The sequence below is a fragment of the Sander vitreus genome, chromosome 13 (genome assembly GCF_031162955.1).
Source record: "Sander vitreus isolate 19-12246 chromosome 13, sanVit1, whole genome shotgun sequence".
In the NCBI taxonomy this organism is placed as follows: Eukaryota; Metazoa; Chordata; class Actinopteri; order Perciformes; family Percidae; genus Sander; species Sander vitreus.
Genome location: NC_135867.1, coordinates 25,995,743 through 26,007,995, shown reverse-complemented (window position 1 = coordinate 26,007,995; position 12,253 = coordinate 25,995,743).

Here is a 12,253-nt window from a genome sequence, read left to right as displayed (position 1 = left end):
ACAAACACCATGTTATCACTCATAAGTGTAACCAGAATACCTTAGTTCAAAGGTCAATGGTCAACTTTTTGGTCATATGATCAGATCTGCAGCCGTATGTCTGGGACGCTCGGGTGAAGAGAGGAGCAAGGGTGATGGGCATGTGGTGAGGGTGAACTGGGCCATGTGTCCATGGTCATTGTGGAGGCTGCTGCTCTGAGTTGTGGTCAGAAGATTTCCAGTCAAGCTATAGAAGGAGACCTTTCTGGCTTGGCTGGCCCAGGAGTCTTCTGAAGAAGCAGACAGGTTCTGGGGAAACCAGAAGGGCTGCAGCAGCTTTGGTGGTTGCAGAAGCAAAAACCCAGGTGTGGGAGGAAATCAGGAGGCCAGGAAGTATCTGGCAGGGGAAGCAGGGCTTGGCCCAGACTGTGTTCAGCAGGGGAGGAGAACTGCTGACCCTAACTGGGGAAATGATCTGGTGGTGAACTACCAGGGTGGCGGTTCCCATTTTTAAAAAGAGGGAGACCGCAGGGTGTTCTCCAATTGTTTGGGAATCACACTGCTTATTCTCTCCAGGCCAACAGTGGAATTGCAACTCCCGGGCCGTCACGTGATGCCCTCTGGCCCAAAAAGACTTTTTTCCCCATGGACTTACTTAGACTGAGATGTGTGGAGTTGGAAAGAGACATCTGTAAATCAGTGTATACTTTTTTGTGAGCATCACAACCCCTGCAAAATTACTCTGTTGGTTTTGGAAAGCATCAACAAACACCGAGCTAGCAAGCTATTCGCTGAAAATGGCAAGTTTTGAAGAACATTTGGATAGTGCAACAAGGCAGGCCTGCTTGGTTCTTTCTGGGAATGATTGCTAAGATTTACAAATAATACGTTTACAACAATTATTATCGTACTGGGATGTTTTGGGACTGATTGGCGGGGATGGCTATGGACAAAATGTTCCACCAAAACAACTTCCGTCCCGAGACTATTTTGCAGAGCGTCCGGAGCTTAGCGCCTCCCAAGACAATTGTGATTGTTTTTCGAGAAATGCAAACAACCCAGAGCGTTTTCTTCTCCTATCCAGGAGTGTATGTGCGGAGGAGCCAGACCTTACTCCGCAGCGCTGTGGAGATAGGTCTTGCAAGCGAAACTAGCGGAGCGCTAAACCGGAAGTAGCCGGCTCGGCCCCCAGCAGAGGTCTCTAGTGCACATGCTCTATGGGCCCCATACTGCGGAAGCAGTGCTGATCATCCGAGTCATTTTTGGCTACATGAAGTCTTCGTGCACCACTGTGCAACCCTCATAGGAATTAACGGGGCACCGCCTCGAATGCTGTATTGACTTATTATTATACACCCATGATTCTCCCTGGGACAGCTCATGCCAGGGTACTTAAAATGAGACCCAGAACCTCAGATTCAGGACGGGCAGTGTGGATTCCATCCTGGTCATGGAACACTGGACCAAGTTTTCACCCATGCAAGGTTACTTGAGGGGCCATGGGAGTTTGGTCCTTATATAACGAGCGTCAGAAAGTCAAGCACATTGTCATTGAGTGTTGGGCTCTGGCAGGGTTGTCCCTTATCACTGACTCTGTTTGGGATCTTCATGGACAGGATCTTGTAACCGGGGGAAAGAAAGTGTCTACTCTTTGCAGATGATGTGGTTCTGTCGGCTTCATCCGACAGTGATTTCCATCATGCACTGCTGGGGCAGTTTGCAGAACCTCCCAGTCTGAAGCCATGGTTCTCTGTCAGAAAACAGTGGATTGCTCCCTCCAGGTTTGGAGTGAATTGCTGCCCCAAGTGAAGGAGTTTAAGTATCAGTGTTTTTTCTGCTGCAGACCTCCTTGAAGGAAGGCACCTAAAAAGGTCAGGTTCTGAAAATTGCAGTGTACCCTGTGAATTATTTTTTGTCCAATATACTTCAACCTAGAGGCTAGAACTGGCTCAAGCAGATTGAGTTAAGTAGAACAAATTTTTCAACACGATATTATAGATAAAATATATCTTATATGAATTTCACCAATTATCACTTTTTCTTATTAAATACAAAACAAAAATCTAAAACAAACTTCTCTACAATGTCACAAAAAACTGTAGATCAATAATAGAATAGATCAACGGCATGTGTCTCCATTTGTGAATACATTTGTGAGTGACAATAAAACGTTTTATTTACTGCTTTATTTGCTTTATTCTGAAATCAAGTCATTGTTTGTCTTAACCTGACATTTAACTAACACTTTAAAGTTGTGTTAATCCCGCCTAGGTTTGGAGTGTATGAGCTGGCTAGTAACTGGGAGAAAAATGTTCCTCACACTCCTGAAGGCAGCTTTCATAAGAGAGTAATCAGTCCATTTATTTGCATTGGCTGTAATAGTCTGGCTATCACTTTCTGCATGGCTGTCAGTGTTGATGGATGAACATTACTCTGGAAGAAAAAATCTTACCCCGGGACTCACTGTGGACTTTTGAAACTGCACTTGTACGTTCTCTGAGTGCTCTCAACAAGTGGAAGTACGACTGTTTGCTGCTGTTGGTGTTGTTCTTTTGGATGGCAGTACTGTACATTCCTGCTAAATACTCTGAGGTACTATCTCACCTCTCAATATAATGTAATTCAATTCAACTGGACCACACACTGCAGCCTCTAAAATTATCTGGCAATCTAAACATTATACAAGTCAGGCAGGTTGTATTAATGAAGGGCTGTTGTAATGGATTACATCAGATAGCACAGGCGCATCCAATAAGCTAATAACTATGTGTAAAGGACAACAGGTGAACAATGTTTGAGCTGGATGGTCATTTTCTTCTACTAGCCACACTGTAAGAAAAGTCCGCAGAATGAGGAGATAATATACTGTGTTAATATGAAGGAATCTTCTGTAATGATTTTTCACAGGTGTTTTTTCATATTTAAATTGTTTGGATTAACAGAAATGTCCGTTTAAAGGTACAGAGGATATACTTGAATTCTATAAAATGTACCGTTTTTTTGGATTAACAGAAATGTCCGTAACCTTAACAGAAAAAGGTACTGGTCATTTTCTGCCAGGACATTATCTGTTTTTCTATGGATTTTTTTCTTTCAGTGCAGGGTATGCTATGACAGTAATTGTCAGTTTTTCTTTATGGTGCTTTCTTTATCAACATTACTTGTTTTAATTATAGTTACTGATGAAACAAAATTCTGAAGAATGAATTCAGGACACTGACACAAATAAAAAATAAAGTAACTAGAATACTGTAGGCCTCGAAGGCTTTTTTCTTTATGCATAGATAAGAGTCATGCCACATTTCTTGTTGATGTGAACATAAATGTTAAATGTGGCCAAAAGTTTACTGATTGAATATTGTGTGGTTTGTTGTAATACACCAAGCTGTTAACTTTGTTGGTAAGATAACACATTGTCCTAATTCCTACTATATTTCTCTAGATAAACTGTCTGACTTGGCTTCTGAACCCTTCCGCAGCTAAATAACTAAATAGCAGCTGGCCCCAGTCTGGCCCATGTGGTTAAAATGGGTTACAACCGCCACTGTGTGTGTCTGTGTGTGACTGTTTGTATGTGTGTGTTTTGACAACAACACAATGATAACTTGGTCTGTTCACAGCGCTGTGGTTCAGGGAATTCAACTACAGATCCAGTTTTTAAGAGGCAAGTGCCTCGTCCTCCACCCTGTTAAATTAAAAACACCCGGTGTGGTCTGAAACTCATTCGGCACATTGGATATGCAGTTATGACTCACAAGTCCACAGTTTGTGGAGTGGGCTTGTAGTCAGTGATGACCCGCATGCCTCTCCACAGACAGTGGGTGTGTTCAAGACCCGCCCTCAGAGTGACAACATGATGGTGCAAAGGTTTTGTGTAAATCAAACCATTAGGGTGTTGTAAAATGTTTTTTTTAATTAACTGATGTCAATGTCAAATTTCATCATATTTGTTAAATACACATCCGCCACATGCTTCTTCGTTGTATTTTGTATAAATGTATAAATGTACAGGACATTTCATTCATGGTCTCGTGGTGCACAGAGTAGAGTTTGATGTTGATGTTTCAGATGTGCTGGTTGTCAAAAAGTCCCATTTTCAGGGAGTGTTCAGTCTCAATGCACAAAAGCAAATGACCCATGTCAACCCTACTGAGGCGCTGTTATAATGGCAACCACATTCTTTGTCATAACTCACATTCACACACAAAATGACATTGCAAATTCAAATGTGTTCATTGGCGCGTTCTTTAGATTCTTCTGCATCTTCTGATGTAAGCAGCTGCAATTTCCACCTTAAAAAAAAGGGTTAGACATGAACTAAACATTAACTCATCAATCTATTTCAAATGTATTTGCTATGCACACAGTACCTTGTGCTCCTGATTCAGTGTGTCAAAAATACTTTGTATTCTCCTGGTGCCCTCTGGTGGACTGCCTGTGTTTGCACAGGTCTTTCTCTCTTTTGACAAGGTCACTGCAGATTACCACTTGCATTGAGCTTTCCCTCAGCCTTTTACAAAACTCTCCTACATGTGGGTTTACACATTCTACTATGGGTTTGACACCCAGACATGGAGCTCCAGATTTTATGGCTATATTAGGTCTATGAGGTATATTAGCCTAATTTTGGGTAAGGGCTAACTGCATTTTCTCTGAGGCCTTTCAATCGCAGATCATAGCAACTGAATCTCTTTCTACTCTTTCTATATTTCTACTGAGGAGGCAGTGAGTACTGCTGGGATGAAGCCACATTTGGCCACTGTCTTAAATGTACTGCCACTTTGTGGCCTATATTAGTCACTGTACCCATTTAATGTTTTTATGTTTATATTTCACCTTTTTAACTGACTATACCAGTAACTACTGTATATAAATTACTGTAAATAAACTAAAGGTACAACTTTAGAAGAATTGTTCTCTTCAAAACGCCAGCTTGGCCTTCCCTCTCAGGTCATTAAACTGCTGAACTGTCTGCTGCGTTTAAAGTGTTTAAAATGTGATTTGACTGGCTATTATTAAATTACGAATGGAACCCCAACAGTAGTTAACCTGTTTTGCCAGATCTGGCAAAACAGGAGTCTCAAAAGCTGAAACAGAGCTCACAGCATGCCGCTGTCATCGTCATCATCATCTTAGCCTGAGTCATATGGAAATAATTTAGGCATAAGAGCAAGGAAATCCAACAACACAAACCCAACGGTGGAGTTCAGCTGCTGCTTATAACCTGAATTCAGTGCAAAGCCTGTTTAATATGCCTCTCACGCTCACTCATGCATGCTCATACGCATGCACACAGTTCACACATTGCCCTGCATGCAAAAGCAAGACGGCCCCACTTGATTGATTCCACTACTGCCTATTATGTGTGCAGCAGTGATGCAATTTACTGGAACACACCTCTTTCCCAACATTACCCTGAGCGATATCTTCCCTCCATAGTGTCCTAATATAGATTGGTATGGCCACCCTTCTATGATTGTATGCTCTAGGAATTACCATGAATATGTTTAATAAAAAAAAAAAAACGATCTCTCTCTATATATATATATCTATAGATTACATAATCTAAATGAATTACTAAATTAATGAATTGGCCTTCCCTTCATACTCGCCGTAAGATTCACTGGTTCACTTTCATTTACAAGACCCTTCTCGGCCGATCACCTCATTACTTATGTCGCCTGCTGCAGCAAGTTTCTGTCACACACAATACCCGGTTCTCACTTCATATTCAATTAAGCATCCCCAAAACCAACTGAACTGCTCGCCACTGGAATGATCTGCAAAAGACTCTTAAACTGGACAAACTCATTTCCATTTCTTCCTTTAAAATCCTTGCCGTTGCTTTTTTACATCATCATTACCCAGCTACACATTCCTTTCTTATTCACCCATGTACCTTTACGTTTCTCTTGTCATACTCTACTTGTTGACTGCTTCTCATTGCCAATTTTAGGTGTTACGTTAAATTGTATTTAATGTCATTTGAAACTGTATGTATGTCTAATGTATTTTATCTCCTAGCCCTCCTTCCCTTCCCCTAAAATAAATAAGAACTTGTTCTAATGACTTGCATGTAAAATTAAAATTAATAATAAAAAATAATAAAAAATGACAAACATATAATACAAACTGCATGTTTGCAAGTATTCACCCCCTTTACTGTATTATGACACAACTAAATCATCACTGGTGCAGCAGATTGGTTTTAGAAGTCATATAATAAGTTAAATTATTTTGGGCTATTTAAGATCATGTGGCAAATGAACAAGTACAAAATCTAAATGATTTGAATAAATATTGACATTAGTTGTTTTTTTTAAGGTGGAAATTGCAGCTGCTTACATCAGAAGATGCAGAAGAATCTAAAGAACGCGCCAATGAACACATTTGAATTTGCAATGTCATTTTGTGTGTGAATGTGAGTTATGACAAAGAATGTGGTTGCCATTATAACAGCGCCTCAGTAGGGTTGACATGGGTCATTTGCTTTGTGCATTGAGACTGAACACTCCCTGAAAATGGGACTTTTTGACAACCAGCACATCTGAAACATCATAAACTCTACTCTGTGCACCATGAGACCATGAATGAAATGTCCTGTACATTTACACATTTATACAAAATACAACGACGAAGCATGTGGCGGATGTGTATTTAACAAATATGATGAAATTTGACATTGACATCAGTTAATTAAAAAAAACATTTTACAACACCCTAATGGTTTGATTTACACAAAACCTTTGTTTTGTTAAATGAAAATCAACTGGGGGTTTCACTTGGTTGTAGTATAACTAAACCTGTGTCAGTAAACTCCAGCATTTGGTGAGTCAGTGGCAAAACCTACACAATGCAAAGGGACAATCCAATAGTACGGCGGTAAATCGGCCTCAAGCAGATCGTCCTCTAAAATTCAGTGAGCGTGCAAGACGAAGACCGGCGAAAGACGCCACCAAGAGTCCTGCAACCACTCAAGAGATTGGAGAGACCGTTCATACAACAACAGTTACCTGATGCTTCACCAGTCACAGCTTTATGTTAGAGCGGCAAAGAGAAAGCCACTTTGAAAAAAACTCACATCACTTGAATCACAATTACAGCCATATAGAGAAAAGAGAAGACTAAAGGGAATCCTTTGTAGCTACAAAAACGTAAACTTGATCAAACCAATTGGCAGGCATATCATACCATGTAAGGCTAAACCAGGCAAAAACTGAAACACTGCCACCCAATAATCAATCGATGAACTGCTTTGTAATATTTATATCATTTAGATCAGTGACTAACCCTAACCCTAACCCTAAGTAGTGATATTTCCCGTCTTCACCCAGATTGCAAAATTAATTCATGGTTCATTTATTGTTTCATTGCTTGTCTTTCAGGATGGTGAGTGCTGCATTTAGGGCCCCACCTCTCTCAACGGGCCCCATCTGGGCCTAAAGGTGCACTATGAGTTCCTGCATGGTCACTTCTGTTAGCCTGGCTCCGCCCTCCTACGTACTTATGCTCAATTTTCATTTCCGTTCAGTACTACGTCTGGGTTTGCGGTATAGTCCTGGGTTTTCTCCAGCCAAATTTATTTGGTGGTCCAATCAGCGAACAGAGGGAGTGGCTGAGAAACGATGACGTTGAGGTCATGCGCTAGTTTGAGTTGTAGTTCCGTGATGGCGGCGGAGAAAGATGCGAGCGAAGCCATTTGGTCCGTTGTGGCAACGCTGCTGAATATCCAGAAGTTAAAGCCCGAGCAAGAATAATCTTTACTGAGTTGTGTTGGTGGCCATGATGTTGTGGCCCTCCTCCCCACGGGGTTCGGGAAAAGGTTGTGTGATGGTTATGGACATTTCTGTTGCCTGTTTTGGACATTTCTGTTACCTGTTTGTATATTTCTGTTGCCATGTTGGTAGATTCCTGTATGTATCTTGTTTTGTATATTTCTGTTGTGTATATTTCTGTTTACTTATTTCCCTGTCTATTGTGTAGGTTTCTGTTTACCCCGTTTTGACTGTGTTCTGTTCTCTGTGTATATTTCTGTTTCCTGTTTTATTTCTTGTCTTGTCTAGTTTTGCTTTCTATGTTTCCCGCCTTGTCTAATTGTCCTGCCCCGCCCTGATGTGTTTCACCTGCTGTATCACCTGTCCCTCATTTGTTCATTACCTCATGTACTTAACCTCTGTGTTCCCTTTGTCTCTTGTTAGATTGTTTTGCGTCCATTTGTGTCCGTGCCCTGCCAGCCTGCGTGTGTTCCTGTCCTTGTCTGGTTAGTTTGTGTGTCTGTCAGCTCTTGCCTGTTTCTGTTTGTTCCTGGTTTTTTTCTCCCTTGCTCTTTTGGATGCCTTTTGTCTTCATTTTTTGGAATTGTTTTTTTTTGCCTGCCGTTACTCCCAGGACTCCTTTTTTAAATAAATCCTCAAGTTCAAACCATCTCCTGCCTGCCTGCCTCTCCCTGTGTTTGGGTCCTTTAATTCCCTACTCCGTCACGGTTTGATTTTTCAGCTCGCTCCGTTAGTGGTGAAGGAGTTGGCTAAGGCGAACGCTAGCGATGCTAAGCCGACGTCACGACCAAACTTGAGCGATTGGTTATGGCAGATCCAGAGTGGCTCTGGGCATAGACAGTATATAAGAATGGACCAACAGATCCTGTTGCTCTGGACGGAGACCAGTGAAGGCCATTAGAAGCACTTTTCCGGTGATGGCTGAGCGTTACTGCGCAGCCTCCAACTGAGAGAGACGACGTAAATGTGACGTGAGCAACGTGTCTGAAAGTTGTAAGTCTTCTGGTAGCTGTGCCAAGAGAAATCTCAATCATTCCCAATCTTGCAGAGACGGAGAACGTAGGTATATGTAATGAGATAACATAGACACAGGCTAATTATTGCTAACTAAAATGCTAGTTAACATTAATAATTACACTTAAACAGCTAATGTGAGACGAAACTGCCTGAGAGCTTCTCCTGTACTATACGGTAATTCCTCTACTGTGCGACAGTAAGTCGCGTGGTTATGACACAATCGTTGGCCTATTTTTACAAAAACGTCTGCTACGGAGCCATAACGTGAGGTACAAGGTAATGGAGCCTTTTATACATTGTCGTGTTTCTTTAGAAATAAACAATGGACAAATAGTCTTTAAAAGCTTCAGGTGCAAAGATATTCGCTGTCAAAGTGGCGCCAAAATGAATGGCAGTCAATGGGATGCTAACGGGAGGTGATGGCTTGGTAGCATCAAAATGGTGCCATAGGAGGTTTGGGTTGTGAGGAGATCGCTTACCCCCTTGGCTCTGGGCAGATCCAATAGTTTTAAACTTCAACAGAGTACCCGCCTTCAAGGAAGTTAACACTTAACACAGACTCTCTGTACAAATGAAATGGACCAGAGTCTGGTAGGACCAGGCTACACTTCTGTTGACGTTTCAAGATTTCAAACAAATCAGAGCAAGCTCGCCCCTCCCCCGTGTTTCCGTAACTGTCATGACTAACTGACTGTCACTAACCACCTCCCCCAACCATCTTGTCGGTGATTGGCTGGAACGTGTTTGTTGTATTTTTGATGCCTATCCTGTGCCTCTAGTGTTTGTTTGACGTTTACGACCCCTGTGCTGTCTCCCGAGACTGGGCTTTTTCACGGTGTGTTCAGGGGGCAGGCAGCTAGCGGATCAAGGAGAGAGGCCTACGATTTGAGACAAAAATGAAATCGCGCTGAAACCATGCAGGAACTCATAGTGCACCTTTAAATAGCTGTGCTTAAAAAAAAAGACCCTTCTTAGATGTTAGTTTTTTTTCTCTCTTCATGCAATTAGGAATGAGACAAAAAAGTACAACATTTAAATGTATTCATTATTTATTTTATTTTATTGCCAGGGGTGTAGTGCTGCTGGAATGCTCCACCCCTTTATATCTTCAAAAGAGGAAATATAATTTTCTCAGTGTATTAATGAGGACAATACACATTGATCAACATTTCTGTATATGTGCCAGTGTTAGCCAGCCAACAGTTTTCAACTGTAGTCCTAGTTACTTAGCATGCATGCATGCCTTTATGTTGGGAGGAAACCGGAGCACCCGGAGGAAACCCACGCAAACCAGGGGAGAACATGCAAATTCCACACAGAAAGGCCGAGCCCAGACCAAGGATCGAACTCTGCCCGGACCAGGATCTGTCATGCCTACTCGCTGTGAGGCAGCAGTGCTAATCACTCAGCCTTTTCTCCTACGTTTTTAAAGTGCTTGAAGATCCAATTATTACTCAAGTGTATGTTGTGCAAGAGAGACAATAGAAGCAAATGGAAAAATCTAAGTTGTCATATTATCATTGTTGATTAATTCACAACATCAACTCGTGCATTGAGTAACATGCAACATTCCGCTTTAAAAGTTGCCAGTAGCTGCCGGCGGTAGCCTATGAGCTGCACAGAGAATGAAACATGTTTTTCTTTTTATAGCTAGCTAACTGTTAGCTTGTAAAGATGACAAGGCAGCAAAAACCTCCTTTACTACTAGTTAAGTCGTTGATTATTTACTATCAACTACTTGATAGTAAGTAGTTAACCGTCGAAACAAGCCACAATTTCACTGTTATAGGTAAGCTCCGGTACATAAACAAATAGCGCTACAAACTGTTTACTGCTAACAGTTCAGTCAATTGTAGCCTATTTGACACGCAAAACTTTAGAAAAAGCACTCTCCTCAAGAGGGCAAGGAAAAACCCCAAGAAATCCTTTTAACGGGAACAAATGGAAGAAACCTTGAGAAGGACCACAAACAAATTCCTGCCAACTAACCTTTCACCAATTCCCAATGTTTGTTCCAAATGTTTGACATTGCTCATTATATAAAAGTTATGCTGGATGTCCCTCACCTTCCGCTCTCTGTGTGTTGGTTAGGTAACTTTTTTAACTGTTCATCTCAGAGATGGGGACTCAAGTCTGAGACTCGGACTCCAGTCCACTTAAGTCGCACAAACAGCTGACTTCAGACTTGACTCAGACTCGACCCAAAAGACTTCAGACTTGACTCGACCCAAAAGACTTCAGACTTGACTTGCAACTCAACCCAAAAGACTTCGGACTCGAGCTTCGAGACTCGTCAACATGTTTTCATGCAATATTGCTTTTTAAATCTAAATGTATTCATGTATTTCTATTTTGGCGAAATCTATTGGCGCATATACGTTGGGGAAAACGTATGACGAGCCTCATGTCCCCTGCCCTTTGCCATAATGTGCAACGTAACACATGCGTTATGCCTTATGTGCTCACACTCACATAAAAAATATATATATTGACATGGCGACACCAAGTCCTCCCGGAGTTGCCTTTTGTCATTAGTTTTGCTTTCAATAACTTGGTAAACAGAGGCAGTAAGCCAACAGCTACATGTAAGGTGTGTGGCACCAAGATAAATGATGCCGGATCAACAACGTCAGACTTCATCAGGCATCTCAAAACGCACCTAAATAGGTCAGTCACACACACGCTAATGTGAAAGAGACGGAACATTTAGCATATATCGTCACAGGTAACAAGCTTTATTTGATAGAATAGCTGAAGACAGAAAAGAGGAGCCTAAATGTATGGGGCGTATGCTCAATCAGGTAAGTTACCAGGACACCCCGGGTATGTTCTTTTAATTTCATCATAATCTCTATTTTTACCCCTCGGTGGTACAACTACCACTGGTTGGGAATCCCTACTCTGTGTAATGTGGTCCTTGTGACAGTAAGCTAGCTATTAGTAAAGGCGGAGTGTGTGATGGAGCTGGCCGTAGGGCTCCAGCAGGTTGAAAGCGATGTCCCAAAGGTTGCAGTCAGGATCTGGACAGTTGCAGACAGGCACCATGGAGGCAATGATACCCACAAGAAGGAGGACACAAAGGAGGATGCATCCTCCTACCTTTACTCCTTCCCACAGGCTCTTCAGACACGACCACCTGGTTAACACAGACACAAAATACACGGATAAGGAAAGGGAACGTTTCTATTTTGGTTAAGTTATTTATATATATATATAAACAAATTGTATGTTGTTGTTGTGGAACAGACAAGTACGTTTTATTCATTAGGGGCCTCCCATCTTTGTCCTCTCCACCCTTCTTATCCTACAAAGATAACAGAAAGCATATCAATCACATATCTTAGAAGTAGGCCTGCCTCTTCTATGACATACAGAACTTAAAGAAATAGTGTGACTTTCTATATATATATATATATATATATATATATATATATATATATATATATATATATATATATAATGTGGCTCGGGAAAGGGAAGTT